Source organism: Equus asinus, chromosome 15 (assembly GCF_041296235.1).
Source record: "Equus asinus isolate D_3611 breed Donkey chromosome 15, EquAss-T2T_v2, whole genome shotgun sequence".
In the NCBI taxonomy this organism is placed as follows: Eukaryota; Metazoa; Chordata; class Mammalia; order Perissodactyla; family Equidae; genus Equus; species Equus asinus.
Window position 1 is genome coordinate 19,251,794 of NC_091804.1, and position 17,333 is coordinate 19,269,126.

Below are 17,333 nucleotides of genomic sequence, written 5' to 3' on the forward strand. Positions count from 1 at the left end.
AAATCAGCAGTTTCATATGGTTCAACCACTTTCAACTCTTAGCGGTTCCATCTGGTATTTACCTGTCCGAGGCTTGACTCCTGCATTTGTGACCTCTCTCTTGCATCATTAGCAACTCTCCAGGTCCCCATCCATGTCTCATGTACACACATGCTCTGATATTGCTCATCTTTAAAAACAGAATAAAAAATTACAACAAACGACTTTTCTCTAACCTCTCATCCATCCTCTTCCCTTTACCTTCATGGTTAAATGTCTCAAAAGAGAAGTGTGCATTTTGTCCCTACCTCCTCTGAAATATGTATCACTTTCTGAAATTCTGTTGTTGACTGATTTTTTTTTTTGTCTCTTGCCCAGACTGGAAGGTCAGCTCCAGGAAGACAAGGACCCCCATCTGTTTTGTTTACCACTATGTTCCTAGGACAGCAATTGGGACAAGTATCTACTCAATATATAGGCAAAAAAAGACACAACTGACATTTTTAACCTGGTAGAATAGCACTTGCTTTTTAAAAATTTCTAAGAAAAAAATCAATTTTCATTTATTTTTTAAATTATTCACCACTTTTTTTTTTAAGATTGGCACCTGAGGTAATATCTGTTGCCAATCTTCTTTTTTTTAATTCTTCTCCTCAAAGCCCCCTGTGCGTAGTTGTATATTCTAGTTGTAGGTCCTTCTGGCTCTGTTATATGGGATGCTGCCTCAGCATGGCTTGATGAATGGTGCTAGATCCGCACCCAGGATCTGAACCAGGGAAACCCTGGGCCACTGAAGTGGAGAGCGAAGACTTAACCACTCGGCCACAGAGCTGGCCCCCTATTCACCACTTTTTGCTACACTTAAGAGTTGGAAAAATTATGAAAATTATGTTAACGATTGAATTTTTCCCTTCATTACATTGCATTACATTTTTTCATAAGTATAATTTACCATCAGAAGTCTCAGACCTGGATTCTGGAGTCAGACTGCTTAGAGTTGAATTTTAGTTCTTTCACTTTTTGCCATGTCACCTTGGGTAGGTTTCCTAACCTCTCTGTTTCCTCATCTGCAATATGGAAATAAGAATAGTACCCACCTCATATTTTTGTTGCATGGGTCAAATGAGAAAACAAGTAAAATGCTAAACTCAGTACTTGGCATGGGGGCAAACACAATGAAAAATGATTATAGTTATTATTTGTATAGCTTCTTCAATTTCTAATATTTGATTTGACTTGGGCCTTGTAATATTTTTGTTTTGAGTACTCATGTCTCCTAGAGTATATTTGCTGTAAATGTGACTCAGCTGTTTTTAGTTTTATGTATTTTTCTGATCCCTTGCCTCTCTATTCCCCAGATTATCACATGTGATAGATAGGTAAAATGACAGCTGAGCACCCTATAGCACTTACCAGCAGTTTGGTCATTTGATAAATCATTTTGATCACTTGATAAAATATTTTTATTTGAAGCCAAGTCCTGTTCTTTGTTTATTTGGCTGGTCCAGAGATGAGGTTCCTTCTTCATGTTATTCCACATTAACTTTTCTTGTTTCTGGAAATGAACTTTTAAAACACCCAGTATATCATCGATAGATTTTTTTTTTTAAGTACCTATAAGGTACAGTTTTTTTCACTTACTAGCTAGCTGGGAAGATAAGTATATGTCGCAATACAAAGTCCACTCTGAGGGCCACGTGATGGATAAAGACAGGTCCTATAGAAGTTCAGAGTAGGAAGAGTCATATCCTGCCAGCCTTAAGGGATTCTTACAACTTTTCTACATGATAAATTGTCTGTTTTAGCCCCCTCCCTTATGTTTGTCTTCGTTTTTATTTTGAAACTTTGCTTAATAATCATGGAAATAGCTAAGATTTTAAGGTAGATAATATGTAAGCGAAAATTGCGAGCAATTTTTAATTTTAGAAATTGTTTCTTGAAGTAACTGACTTAGCAGTTACTCTGCCTCTTTCTTTTCTTATCTAGGTAGGCAGTGGGGACTCCTCCAATTATCCAGGCATTTCAGACATCAGAGTGTGGTGTTGGGTAAATTTAAGGTTCAAAAAGAATGCCAGATGGTTTGAAAAGAATTGTGAGCACTCCAACTAGTGCAGTCCGTTGAAAGCCAGCTGGCTGAGCCTTGTCTGCTCTGGAGGTAGGAACCAGACGCTTTGTTACATGCCAGCTGGCCCTGAAGTAGCTGGCCAGTGGCCTTACTTTTGGTTGGCCATTCCTGGGAAAGCCAGCCTGGGCCCTCCATCTGCCCTAGGGACAGTCTAACACCAGAGATGCTTCATGCTGCTCCAGGGAGTTGGAGCAAACCTGAGTGGCAAGGAAGCCACTTTTTAGATAGCATTACAAGTGAACCTCACATTAAGTTGTGAATTTGCTCTGCAAAAGTGTAGTGCAACTTGAATTTTTATGGATTCAATGCTGTAAGGTGTATTAGAGTTGCTTACTACTAAAGTACTATAGTAAATGTTTTTATATTGTAAGTAACTTTCAGTTTACCTGCTTTCAAAGTACCAGTTTTCATTTATTGACTTTCCTTAAAGTGAAGTTTGCCTGTTCTTTTTGTTGTCATTTTCTTCTAAAGTTTTCTCATTTGGATTAGGAAAAGTTTTCATCTTGTCATAAAGCTTGCCTCTGTATAAACTATAGCCTTCTCTAGAAGGTTAATTATGTGTATTGTCATAAATTCTGTCTCATTTTGTCTATTATGCATGGTTTCCTAACTAGACAGGTGTTTGTATCGGATACAGTTCTTTCTTTAGTAAACATAATGTCACAATAATTTAATTGAGAACAAAAGAAGTGCAAATATGACACTGCAGGTATAATGAGCATTCATTTCATTTGAGGGCTGTTTATTGAATTCTCAAAATTAATAACTTCACAGTCTATCAGTATGCTTTGTTACCTTAAAAATTTTTTTTTCAAATTTGGAGATTGAATGGTACACATTACCTGTGTTTGTTAAGTTCATCTAGGCAAATCAAAAAATTATAGACTACCTGTATCTCTTTATTCCTCTCTTCCAACTCTGAGCATGAAGAATTATGCTTGGTGATATAAACTTGAAAAAGAATCTAGGTATCGTATCCAAATAGGCTCTTTATCTTGGACTAAAAGGAAAAGTTTGGCCAATAATGAAACACCAAAGTATGAGCTAATATAGTTTATGGGAAATGGGTGGGAAAGGAAATCAAAGGTGTAGGCTTTCATTCTTCTCATTTGGCACAAAAGAAATTGCAAAACTTCTTTGGAAATATGTTGGAAATCTCATGCTTGGCTATAATTAAGTAAAAGTTTTTACTCACTGATTGTCCCTGAAAACAGACCAGAAAGAATTTTTGTGGTAGTGAGAAAGGTTTGTTTGTTTTTTTTTAATTGTACATTATTATTTGTCCATCACCTTATAAGTGCTCCCCTTCATCCTTTGTGCCCACCACTAGCCATAGTAACCACTGAACTATTCTCTTTTTCTGTATGTTTGTTTATCTTCCACATATGAGTGAAATCGTATGGTGTCTGTCTTTCTCTGTCTGGCTTATTTCATTTAACATAGTACCCTCAAGGTCCATCCATGTTGTTGCAAATGGGATGATTTTGTCTTTTTTTATGGATGAGTAGTATTCCATTGTATATATATATATCACATCTTCTTTATCCATTCATCAGTTGATGGGCACTTGGGTTGCTTCCGCATCTTGGCTATTGTGAATAACGCTGCAGTGAAGATAGGGGTGCATAAGTCTCTTTGAATTGTTGATTTCAAGTTCTTTTTTTTTGAGGAAGATTAGCCGTGAGCCAACATCCACTGCCAATCCTCTTTTTGCTGAGGAAGATTGGCCCTGAGTTAACATCTGTGCCCGCCTTCCTCCGTTTTATATGTGGGATGCCTGCCACAGCATAACTTGATAAAGTGGTGTGTGAGTCCGTGCCCAGGATCCAAACTGGTGAGCCCTGGGCTGCCAGAGCAGATCGCGCAAACTTAACCACTGTGCCACTGGGCCGGCCTGATTTCAAGTTCTTTGAATAGATACCCAGTAGTGGGATAGTTGGATCATATGATATTTCTGTTTTTAGTTTTTTGAGAAATCTCCATACTGTTTTCCATAGTGGCTGCACCAGTTTGCATTCCCACTAGCAGTGTATGAGGGTTTCCTTTTCTCCACAACCTCTCTAACATGTTATTTTTCGTCTTGGTGATTAAATGGATGTAAGTTGATATCTTAGTGTAGTTTTGATTTGCATTTCTCTGATGATTAGTGACGTTGAACATCTTTTCATGTGCCAGTTGGCCATCTGTATAGCTTCTTTGGAAAAATGTCTGTTCATATCCTCTGCCCATTTTTTGATCAGGTGGTTTTTTTTTTGGAGAAAGTTTTTTTTTTTTTTTTAAATCATAGAACAGTATATCAAATAGCCAGCAGCAATATCGTACCCAGAAAATCATCTTTCACTTAGCTAACCTGTACTAAAAACCTTTTATGCCAGTGGCTTTATTTGCATTGCTTATTTGCTCCTTACAGCAATCCCAAAGGGTTTTTTATGGATGATAAAAGGTCACAGTAACTTGTTTAGGTTCACAAGTTCAAGGACCAGGTTTAGAACCTAGGCCTTCATCCTCCAACCTACCACATGTCACAATTGATGTTGTCAACTTTCACAAGAATACAGCCCTTTACTATTCAGATGCTATCCTGTACTGGCACTTTTGGAAGACTATTGATAAAGGAAATTCAGAGACCTTTGCAGAATAATAGCTGGAGAGATTTTGGAAGCATCCACGTTTTTTCTCTCTTCTGGTGATGCTCTTGAATTAACTGTTGCAGAACTACTGCAGTAAGTAAAAATGACTTGGTAGAATTGGAATGGGACAAAGGGGCTGTATAGTTTCCTAGGGTCGGCATAACACATTACTGCAAAATTGGTGGCTTAAAAGAACAGAAATTCATTCTCTCTGGAGGCCAGAAGTCTGAAATCAAAGTGTCCAGGGCTGCTGCACTCCCTCCAAAGACTCTAGGAGAGAATCCTTCCTTGCTTCTTCTAGCTTCTGGTGGCTCCACACATTCTTTGGCTTGTGACTGCATAACTCCAGTCTCTGCTTCTGTCTTCACATGGCCTTCTCCTCTTTCTCTGTCTTTAAGACGCTGTCACTGGATTTAGGGTCTACCTGGGTTATCCAAAATGATCTCATCTCTATATCCTTAACTTAATTACATCTGCAAAGACCCTTTTTCCAAATAAGGTCGCATATTCACATGGACATAATCTTTTGGGGGACCACCAGTCAGCCAACTACATGGGGTAAGAACTTCTTTGGTGATAATTTTCGACTGCTGTGTCACACAGAATCCCAGATTAGATGAGTATTCAGTAGACCATGATAAAATGGGGAAAGGTATTAGAAGTATAGAAGGACAGAGACTAAAGTTCAGAGGAAGGCTTAGAGAATCAAGGAAGGTTTCATGGCAATTGTATTGCTTGTGACGGATCATGAAGGATAGATAGACTTACCAGATGGTCGGGATAGCCTGGAATGTGCAGATAGTGAAAGTCACAAGAACAAAGATAGGGAGGCTTCTTCAGGGAACCTTAACTAATGCGTTAGACTAAAGTGTGGTGCTTAGACAAATAGTGAAGAATGAAGCTGAAAAATCCAAGCCAATTCATGAGAGGCCCTTAGTGTTGAATTGATGAATTTGTACTTTGTTTAGCATTGCTTGTCTGTGAGAACACTGTATTACAAGAGTTTCTAACTGGGGCCTTCAGAGCTATGATAAACCCTTTGAAAAAAAATACGTTTCTTTTTGGGTTTTTTTTTCTATTGAAGGATTTTCAGAGGAGTCCATAACCCTTAAAAAAAAGGTTAAGAACCACTGCTCTATTAGAAATGAAATGTTGCTTTAAGCTTTGAAGATGTTTCTGGAAGCTTATTGATTTTCTGTTTGGTTTACTTTGAACTACTTGGAAGATAATTTGAAAATGGAGTTCCAAAGAACCTTAATCAGTCCTGTCTGTGGAATAAGTTGCAAATGTTGCATACTAAAAGTTAAAATACTATTTCAGATGGGATATGAAGTAGGTCCTGGGTTCTTAGGAAAGTAATCAGATGATTACACAACAAGAAAAACAGTATTCAGTTCAAAATGCAGCTGTGACTTCTGTTTTCTGTGTCTCAGTTTCCTCTATTTCAGTTCACTACCACTGTCCTTTTAGAACTCCAGAATTATATAAAAGCGTGACACAGTTCTGAGGGGAAGAAATGGACAACTGCATTCCTAAATTTTTTTTTAATGTATTCTATGAAACTGCTTGTTCTCTACTGTGGTTTTTCAGTGGAATAAACTGCTTCAGGAATAAAACGATATATTACATAGCTGTCTGACTGTCTTAGTCTGTTCAGGTTGCTATAACAAAATGCCATAGCCTGGGTGTCTTATAAACAACAGAAATTTCTCACATTTCTAGAAGCTGGGAAGTCCAAGATAAGGCACCAGCAGATTAGGTGTCTGGTGAGGTCCCACTTCCTGGTACATAGACAGTACTTTTTGCTGTGTCTTTTTGATATATCTTCATATGGCAGAAGAGGTGAGAGAGCTGTCTGGGGCCTCTTTTATAAAGGCACTAATCCATTCACGAGGGTTTCACCCTCATGATCTAATCGCCTTCAAATACCATTGCAGTAGGGGTTAGGTTTCAGTACATGAATTGGAGGGGGACACAAACATTCAGTCTATAGCACTGACAATATGATACAGTAGAAAATCGATATTTTCCATATAACTAATTTGGTTTCTAAGTAACCAACTGCCATGTTAATTTTTTTCATTGATCTATTTATTTTCCACCCGAGATTAATTTTGCTTAATAGATTTACATTGCTTTTTTCAGGCTTCTCTGCTTGAGGTTTTTCTTCATAATTTTTTAATTATAAAAATCTGTAGGGGCTGGCCCTGTGGCCGAGTGGTTAAGTTCGCGTGCTCCGCTGCAGACAGCCCAGTTTCATTGGTTCGAATCCTGGGCGCGGACATGGCACTGCTCATCAAACCACGCTGAGGCAGCGTCCCACATGCCACAGCTAGAAGGACCCACAACGAAGAATATACAACTATGTACCGGGGCGCTTTGAGGAGAAAAAGGAAAAAAATAAAATCTTTAAAAAAAAAAAACTGTAAATGCACTCAAAAGTACAACATACTGCCATATGCCCAAAATTCAGATTCCACTATTAGCAAGATTTTGCCACGTTTGTTTCATTTATCCTTTTTTCTTTCACCTTTCTTTGCTAAGGTATTTTAAAGCAAATCCCAGGCATTTCTGTAGATATACTCGAATACACTTCTGTATGCATCTCTGAAAATTAGGATTTTTTTAATAGAACCAAAATGCCATTCTCACACCTAATAAGATTAACAGTTACTCCTTGGTATCATCTAATAGCTAGACCCCAATTGTCTGAAGAATATCTTTTTTTAGGGATGATTTGTTCACACTGAGCTTCACAGTCCACGGATCACATTTGGTCATTTTGTCTCTCGTGTCTGTTTTGATCTAGGGCAGTTCTTCCTCCCTCCCTCTCTCCCCTCCTTTTTCTGTATGTCATGAACTAGTTACAGGAACCGGGTCAGTTGTCCTGTGGAATTTCTTTCATTTGGGATTTGTCTGTTTGCTTCATTGTAGTGTCAGTTTGTTGCTCTGTTCCCTGTATATCCTACGAACAGAAGTTAGCTCTGGAGGCTCAATTAAAACCAGATTTAAATTTTTTGGCAAGAATGCTTAGGAGGTGTTTAATGTTGCATTACATCCAGAGGCCTGTTGTGTCTAGCTACTTCACTTCTAGTGATGCTGAAAGATCCCACTGATGGTCATGTCAGTATCATTTATTTCATCCATTGTGGCAAACTGGTGATTTTCTTATTCTGTCATCTCTTCTACATTTATTAGCAGGAATTCTGTAAAGAAGACCTTTACCTCATCAGCTAGAGCTGTTTGGGGTTACCCTGAGACACGTTTTGTATGAGAGACTGCCAAGTAATTTTATACTATTGTGTTCTTGATAAAAGATAATGAGTTTGAGTTAGAATAAATTGAATTGAGTTAATCTTTTGTTTTAATGAGTATTACAGTGAAATTCTGAGTACTACAGCAAAATGTGAATGATTGCTTTTCCTTTACAATTGAAATGTGTACTCCAATTGCCCTGAAGGTTAAAGATGGAGATATATAAAAGCCTTTTATAGACTACAATCAGGCAGTGGAGAGGAAAGAGCACTAGATTAGGGTTAAAAAATTGGGGGATTTCTGGAGTCAGTTTGGCCCAGCCCCTGAATGACTAATCTGTTCATCCTTCATAGACTGGGCTAAGCGTGTGTGTGTGTCCCTAAAGTATCATCATTGTTTTCATGAAATTGTGTGTAGTCTAAAGAAATCAAGGTTATGTGTTATAGAATTGTTTAATATCTTTAAAGGCAGGGAGAATTCTTTATTGAATGTCATTCTTTTTATTTAAATTGTACTTTATGGGAGAGAATCCTTTGATCATTGTTTTTCATAATACCTCTTGTTTAACTTTGTGTCTTCACGTTTTATTCATGACTGAATAAAGTCATGCTGAATAAAGCTTTATTTGTGTCCTGCTCCATCTTACCTTGAGGCGGTTTGTTTTTTTTTATTTTCTGAACTTGTGTATTCTGGGGAAAGTAGACTTGGATATCAAATGAAAATTGAACAGATGGGTGTTCTTAGCTTAGTGACCATCTCTGGAAAGCCTCTAATCATATTATTTGAGAATGCCATTAAAAGTATGTGCTAGTGTGATTTCTCCTTAGGCAAACTCTTGCTATGCTTATGCTGTTTATTTTAAAATACTGATACTTGGGTCTTTTTCTGAAAGATAACGAATGCCATTATAAAGAGATGCCTCAAAAGACCATAGATAAGATCAGTAGACTTATTTTTAGTCATTTGAGCTAAGCATAAAAGCTAATTATTTCTCATCGGGACTCTAAAATGGTTTTAGTGCTGAAAATTACATTTTCCTATCTGTTGAATTAAAGAGCTGCTTGTAAAACACCTACTGTGTGCAAGTCATTACACTAGGTGCTAAGTAGTAGGGTTGATTTGACTATTCGGATGAAGATAGAAAGTACATCTTTTTTCAAAGGAGCCTCTAGGAATTGTGTTTCAACTGTATTGCCTCCACTCTCTTTTAACACAGCCAGAAGCCCCTGTGTTTGGCTCCATTGTGCAGTTTTTGTCCTGTTTCCTTATTTGTTAAGTGCCGTGTGGGCTAGAAAGTGGTGGAGCACAGAGATTAGTGGGGTTGACGCTCTGCTCTTTGGAGGCCACAAAGCTTGTACATTCTCTTTTCATCTTCTGTCAGAAACAAGGGTGGTTTTGTCTTTTTTTTAGGAATATTTGTGTTATTTCATCTAGTATGCTGCTTGGATTTACCGTCTTACGTTTATTCATGTCAATAAATATTTATTGGAGTATCTTTTAAGTGCCAGGTATTGTTCGGTCTGTATTTATGGAAATCCCATATCTTGTGGTAAGAAACTCTTGTTGCATAATTCCACTTCATTTAATGAAGTTCCGGTATAGTTCACCTCTGAATTTATTAGGTCTGAGGATGTAATTTTAATATTCTTCTTCTGACATTTTACATATGATCTCGCTTGAAAGTTCCCATAAAGCTGAAGAAAACTGGCTCCTCATGAGGAATTTCAGTGCTTTCTTCAGGCTACGATGGCTAACCACAAATGCAACAAAATCAGTGGAGCCTGCATTTAGATTCTGTTCAGACTAACTTCCAACTCTTAAAAACTCAAGCATATATTTTGCACAGTAAGTTACAAGTTTATTTTCATAAAGGGAAAAAAGAAGTAGGGTGATATAATGAAAAGCATGTAGAATTTAAGTTCTGGCCCTACTATTTGTTAACTGTGTGGCCTTGGTGAATCACTACTTCCCTTAGCCTCAAATGGGAGTAATTATAATGGAATGCTTCAGAGTTATTGAATTTATTATGATTGAATAACTTCAGAGTTAATTATGAGTGTAGTTTATTTCCTTTAATAAAGTGCTCTCCTAGTGGTTGTTGTTGTTGGGCAAGAGATGGGACAATGGAAAGAGTGAACACAAAGACAAACAATCTCTGCTACATCTCAGTTTTCTCCTTTTCATAAATATGAGACCAGTTATGCTGCCAACTTAGCCTAGCTGCCAAGCTGTGACTGGTTAGAGGTTCCATTCCAGTGGTGGTTAGATCATGTGGAAAATTGTGACTACTTAACGGCACTACATTCTTTCTTAAATTTTTAGGAAATTCTGGATATATCATTGCTGATGGTTGTCTTAAGTCAGTTCTTTTTTCCTCTTTTTTTTTTTTTTTTTTTAAGATTTTCTTCCTTTTTCTCCCCAAAGCCCCCCGGTACATAGTTGTATATTCTTCGTTGTAGGTCCTTCTAGTTGTGGCATGTGGGACGCTGCCTCAGCGTGGTTGGAGGGGAAGTGCCATGCCCGCCCCCAGGATTCGAACCAACGAAACGCTGGGCCGCCTGCAGCGGAGCGCGCGAACTTAACCACTCGGCCATGGGACCAGCCCCTCCTTTGTTTTTAAAACAGCTTTGTTGAGACATAATTTATATCCCGTATAGTTTACTCATTTAAAGTGTAGGATGCAATGGCTTTTGGTATATTCACAGAGTTGTGCATCCATTACCACATCAGTTTTAGAACATTTTCCTTATCATTATCCCAAAAAGAAACCCTGCTCTCCTAGCCAATACTCCCCAGTCCTGCTGCCCCCCTCCCTGTTGTAAGTCTTCACTAATCTACTCCTTCTGTTTCTATAGATTTCCTTATGCTAGGCCTTTCATGTAAATGGGATCATATAATATGTGGTCCTTTGTGACTGGCTTCGTTTACCTAACATAATATTTTCATAGTCTATCCACGTTCTCTTTTTGTTAAATTAAGATTCTTAGAGGCACACTGACCTATCCTGTAGGAAGAAGAGATGAAGTTACTTTTTTTTTTTTAATAAAGAAAGTTAACTGGTGTCCCATGACTGGCTGCCATTCACAAATGATGGGAAAAGCCCTATAAACAGTTACGATAGCTACAAACCAAAGAATGGTGTTCCAGTATACAATGTGGAAAAAGATTCATGTCCCATCATTCTTTTTAGCTGAACTTGTGTACATGAATAATGTCATGACTGTTGGTATATCTTTCAATAGAGATAATAACAACATGTAACTCTCTGGGACTACTGTAACTAAAACTGTTGCACCACTGTCATTTTTATTTGCTATTTTCCTTTTATAACTTATTTTCCTGCTGAGTGTTCTGTGTAACACAGACATACTATATAATGCCTGTGGTTGCATGCTACATGTTACATGCTAAGGTCTGTCACATTCTACATTTTTTATTTTTATGTGAGCTTGATGAGTTAAATGCTAGGTATTTTATTTGGGGATAACCAGTGATTGTGTATTAGTATAAGTAAGTTGTTGGAAACAGGATACATAGAAGTACAGTCCTCAGAGCATATTACCCCCAAATTTGTGGATGTAGTTAAAAAAAAAAAAAGCCAGCCTTTTGACTTTGAAAAACTCAGCCTTTCTGTGTCTCAGGTTCTTTGTCTGTAAAGTGGGGCAATGAGACTGTGATACTTAATTAGTACTGACAGTTTTTAACTCTATGGTCCTGTGAAGGTAATTGGTAAATGTATTACTGATGGTCCCAGACTATTTCCTACATCACATTAAGAAGATTGCATTGTAATGTTGGATTCCCTGGTTCTAGGCAGTTACCTAATGTGTCATGACGGAAGGCTAACATATGTATAGTATTAGCAGAAATCATATTTTTATGAACTAGAATTAAGATCCATGTTCTGATATTCCAAATGCTCTGTTAATACAAAATGATTTAAAATAGTACTCCCCTAGGACTTCTGTATATTAGCTAGATGGGTTCACCTGTTAGTGATAGAAAACCCAAAACAAGAAGTCATTTAAAACAAGATTAAAATTTCTCACTCATGTAAAAGTTGGCACAGGTCTGGTATGGAGCTTTATGGCATTATGGACCTTTTACCAATTATCCCCTTTTCCCTCTTAGCACTCTACCCACCTCTTGGGTGTAAACCATATCCTTATTGAGCAGGATGTTGGAATACACATTATAGGGACCAGGATGGAGAAGGGGATGAAGCAGGAGGAAGAGGGCACCTTTGGTGCTCTGTTAAGCATGATTCCTGGATACTTCCATGTGCATCCATGGCACTGGCCAGAACTGAGACATGTGGTCACGCACAGGTGCGAGGAAAGCTGGGAAGTGTGGCCATGTGCCCAGCTAAAAATTCTAATTATAGTGGAAGAGAGGGAAAAATGATACTGGGGGGTGGGGAGTCTCTACTACAACCTGGTTAATGATAAACAAAAGGGAACACCAAGGGGCGGAGCCGGGGCCAACTGGTTAAGTTCTTGTGCTCCGTTTTGGCAGCCCAGGGTTTCACGGGTTTGGATCCTAGGCGTGGACATGGCACTGCTCATCAGGCCATGCTGAGGCAGCTTCCCACATAGCAGAGCCAGAGGGACCTACAACTAGAATATACAACTATGTATTGTGAGGGCTTTGGGGAGAAGAAGAAGAAAAAAGAAAGAAGATTGGCAACAGATGTTAGCTCAGGTGCCAATCTTTAAAAAAAATAAAATAAAAGGAGCACCGAGAGGCACTTGCCATTATATCTCTTCCTCTAAAGAAGGAGGGTTCTGTGTTTCTGGTAGCTGATATTGGTTCTCTAAATGGAAATGTCGTTTTAGAAGAGAAGAGCTGACATTGTAATGGAAACGTCTCTTAAGAATATGTCATTCTCTTTTGTGTAATTGGGTTAATGCATGGGATCTTCCAAGGGAGAACTACTAGATATATTTCCTGGTTTGAATTCATGACTTGATATTGTGATTTATGAGGCAGCTTCTTGGGAGCTTAGTTAGTGTGAATTTTTCCCACTAAACCCAGTAGCCCCTGGGAAAACTGATCAAGCAGAGAATAGACCCAATCCTAGATGTAGTGACTTTACTGGAACATAGACTTTGTAAGGCTTCATCTGACCTGAACCACCCATCTCCCATTTCTCATCTTGAAGTGGGGAAAAAAATCACAGGTTTTTATAGTCTTTAATATATTCATCTATAAAATCAAAATAATAGTGCTTTGCGTAATGAAGCTTAGTAGTGGTCTTGTAAAATGTTTTTATACAGGAAAGAGCTTCCAGGGCTAGTGATATGGCAAGCCTCGACTCTTAAAAACCTATTTAGAGGTGAATTATTCACTGTTCTGGAGTGATTATGACCTTTTCAGAATTTTTGAAAACACAAAACTAGCAGAACCAGACTCACTCTCCAGAATATTGAAATAACGTTTTATCTGTGCCACTGTCTCAGCTGTTCCATTGTCTGCCTGAAATCATCTTAAGGATGAAGTCTTCCCATATCTTTTTTTTTTTTTTTGAGGAAGAGTAGCTCTGAGCTAACCTCTGCTGCCAATCCTCCTCTTTTTGCTGAGGAAGACAGGCCCTGAGCTAACATCCGTGCCCATCTTCCTCTACTTTATATGTGAGATGCCTACCACAGCATGGCTGGCCAAGCGGTGCCATGTCTGCACCCGGGATCCCAACTGGTGAACCCTGGGACGCCAAAGCGGAACATGCGACTTAACCGCTCTGCCACCGGGCCGGCCCCCCCATATCTTTCTTAAAAGAACAAGGTGATCCCAGTAGACAAAGGAGGGACTTTGAGGCCTGTCTTAGGACTATAATACGTAGAAATTTAAGATAATTATCACCAGTGTCAAACTACCAGGCAGCCTACACACTTTGCTGGATTCATAACTATTTGAGGTTTGCTGAGTTAGTCATAAGCGTCTTAGATGCTGTTTTATGGCTTTATAATTCTTCTCCTACAAAATTAAGATCCAAAAGCTGATAGGCTTTTGAGTTACACCGATTAGCCGTCTGGAAGTTGTTGTTGAAGAAATGTAGCTAAACTAATGCCCGTTTCCTAAAATTCCTTACTCTGACTCACTTCAGAAAGGAGTCCACTTGTGGCCCAGGCTCAGAGATTTGAATCTGAACCAGAGTGGCCCAAGGAGATGTGGCCCAGGCCCAAATTATGCCTGACTCAGGAAAATTCGGACACCAACCCCAATGCCAACCTCGCACCAAAGAACGAAAAGAGACCTTGATGATGACAAGCACTGACTATATGCCAGGCATACCCCCCCAGAGACAGATGTTGTAACTGTCCTCATTTTACACACGAGGAAAATGAGACTTGCCTACAGTCCTGGTTGGGGAAGTGGCTAAGCTTGAGTCTGCACTTAATGCCTGGCGTCTTTCGTGGAGCCCACTTTAACTGCCGTGGAGGCCTCTGATTTACCCCCATTTCCTGGCTGATGAATTTCTAAACCACAGAGACATTGTTTTCTCTCATTTTAAAGGCAGTACAACAACAGAATCTTCTATTTTTCATTTGTTAGCCTGTTCTTGTTTTACCTCTTTAGAAGTGCTTGTGGTTTACTAAACTTCCTTGTTTCAGTTTTAGTACCTGCAACTTATGCCTTCTAATCTTTCCTCTTCAGGAATTCTGAGCTCTTTTAGGAGTCCTGAAAAACAGGTACGTTTTCTGGTAATTGAGAATTCACCAGTAGAGTCCTGTAATTAATGTGCTCAACGCAGAACCCTCAAGAATAGGAGGTAACCTATCGAGGTTTATAGAGGGCCCTCTTGCCACTTCTCCCACAGTAATTTAACAAGGTCTAGAGACTGCACCTTCCCCGGGGTTCAGGGTTTGAATTAGAGTCAGCTCAACAACTTAACTTAATTGTGTGCTACAATTTAGGAAAGGGGGTTCATATGCAAAGGAAATTTAGTGTCTTCTAATAACCTTTTGTATACTTGAATTTAGTTAAGTTACCCTGTCTGTAAACTGAACAAAACTCAAGTCCTTTAATTTAAAAACAAATTAATCTTTCATGACTACTCCATTAAACAAGTTTTGTTGATTTCTGTCTGATACCCTGTGCATTTCCAAGGAGTTACAACTTTTATTGTTGATTTATTTTTCAAAAGGCTATCTGCCTTTTGAAGATAAAAGATTTTTGAACCCTGATATCTTAAAAGAATTTCCGGTAGCTAAGTACCAGAGAAGATTATAAAAGACTGGGAATGCAGAGGAAACTTCTGAAATCTAGGTGGCAGAGACTGGAGCACTTTGAAGGAAGTGAGGTAGTGGTATTAGCCAGGAGTGGCAGCTTAGGTACAGGCACAAAACATCTCAGTGTAGGATCTCTACCCAAGGTGCTGCATTTGGGGGTCGGGATCTCTACACGTACAGAAATGCAACCTTACCTTTCTCAGGGATAACCGGGGCCTAGGAAAAGCTTGCTGACCAAAGCTCACAAGATTGCCAATTTATAGATTGGTTATGAAAAATAGAGTTTTCAGGTGAACTTGAACGTTGACTAGGCATGAGTTGGTAAGTCACTTGGGGAAAACAGAATTAAAATCAGTATATAACTTCGGTGGATTTAGAGCTAGAAGAAAGAAATATAAGTGGTTTTAAGAAGAGTTTCTCTGCTAAACTTGAAGTATTCTTCCCTGGCATAGGGATGCTTTGTGGGGGATCTAAGTGTTTGACATTCACTGATGCGCTCTGGATACGGCAGGAAATACGTGCTTAATTCTATACATATAGTCTGTGCTTCTCTACAGACAAACATCTACTAACACCTCCTCCCTTTACATCCTTTAGTACCATTGTCTCTACCAGGTTTTATGTGCGCATGTAGACAAATATTGGTCAAATACGTTACTGATTTTTTACTTTAAATTCAAAAGATACAAAAGGATATATTCATATATAATGAAAAGACTGTCCTCTCTAGGGTCCTCATCCACTCACCAAAAGCAGCTCATGTTATCAATTTCTTGGATATCCTTCTGGGGATAGTTTATGCATATTCAAGCAAATTCATGTATTCTTTATAGTAGTGAAATCTACCAAGTCCAACTAATAATAGATGTGTTTGCAGTTTCATTGGCCTCACATTGTGCAGAGCCGTCAGCTACGGGCCTACCTGCAGAGACTCCACATCTACCTCTGACTGCTAATACAGACATAGAACCTGCCATGTAATGCTCTTAGGCTCAGGTTATTTCAGTAGGGCCAGGTACTGGCCAGTCCAGTGAGGCTACACTGTGGCTCAGCAGCTGAACCTCAGTCACAGGTCTGCGGGAATCATCTCTTCTTTAATTGGTCCAAGTGAACAGGGGTGTATCCTGGTTTTCTCGTATTTATAGTTTGTTCTTGAGACTATCTTTGATTATGTTAGAAAACAAAAAGATTGTATCCTCTAAAGCATGGACTGTGTTTGGGCACAGTCCTGTTTGGGCGGGGTCTTAAGAGATAACTTGCCAATTTGCTATTTTGTTGTCACAAAGATAAGCTAGAGATCAGCTGGTCCAAAACAAAAGTTATGTTTGGTGATATGTATTTTTCATAATTATTTTAGGTGATATCTAAGTAAAAAGCTCATATAGAAAGTCACTATGTTTAGTTGCCTTGGTGTATATCTCACAGCTAGGTTTTGTTGGAGTGCTCACTGCTCAGAGCTGAGTGTTCTATGGGTGCTTTATTTAGATTTATTTTTATGCAGACAGTTAGTTGCACCTGCCCTAAAAATTTTTCCCAGGTTAGGCTCCAAAATAAATATACAAAAAGCAGTAGCTTTTCTCTATGCCAGGAATAACCAGCTTAGAAAATATAATGAAAAAAAAAGATCTCCTTCATAATAACAACAAAAATATATATAATAACTGGGAATAAATTAAGGAAAATTATAAAACCTATATGAATAAAGTTATACAAATCTACGGAGAGGCATAAAATAAGATTAGAATAAATGAAAGACATATCATGTGCCTCGATATAAAGACCCATTCTCCCTAAAATAAGCTATAAATTTAATATGCTTTCAGTCACCTTCCCAACAGGATTTTTTTAACTTCATCTGAAAAAAGATTGTCTAAGAATAGCCTTGAAAATATTAAAAAGGAAGAATAATGATGGAAATATCGCTCTATTGTGTATGAATTGTTGGTATGCTAAAGTTATATTAAAATAAAACTTTGAGCGCTGATGTGGGTCATCATAGACGGAAAAAAAGGAATAGACTACAAAATCCAGAAACAGACCCAGGCATATGTAAAAAGTGACTCTGAAACAGGTGCAATTTTAAGACAGTGGAGAAAGAATTTTATGAATCTTATT

At 38.4% G+C, this 17,333-nt stretch overlaps 1 protein-coding gene across 5 annotated transcripts in view; it reads left to right on the forward strand.

Annotated features, from left to right (window-relative positions):
- The window catches only part of RNF24 (ring finger protein 24), a 72,008-nt gene that overhangs the window by 2,940 nt on the left and 51,735 nt on the right, over window positions 1-17,333 (forward strand). The window contains exon 1 of one of the 5 annotated variants that reach the window (XM_070485623.1): window positions 14,611-14,678. The exons of the other annotated variants lie outside the window; for them this stretch is intronic. The gene's annotated coding sequence lies outside the window, so the exon portion shown is untranslated. Of the gene's footprint in view, window positions 1-14,610; window positions 14,679-17,333 lie in introns of those variants that run through there. 5 annotated transcript variants of the gene reach the window in all.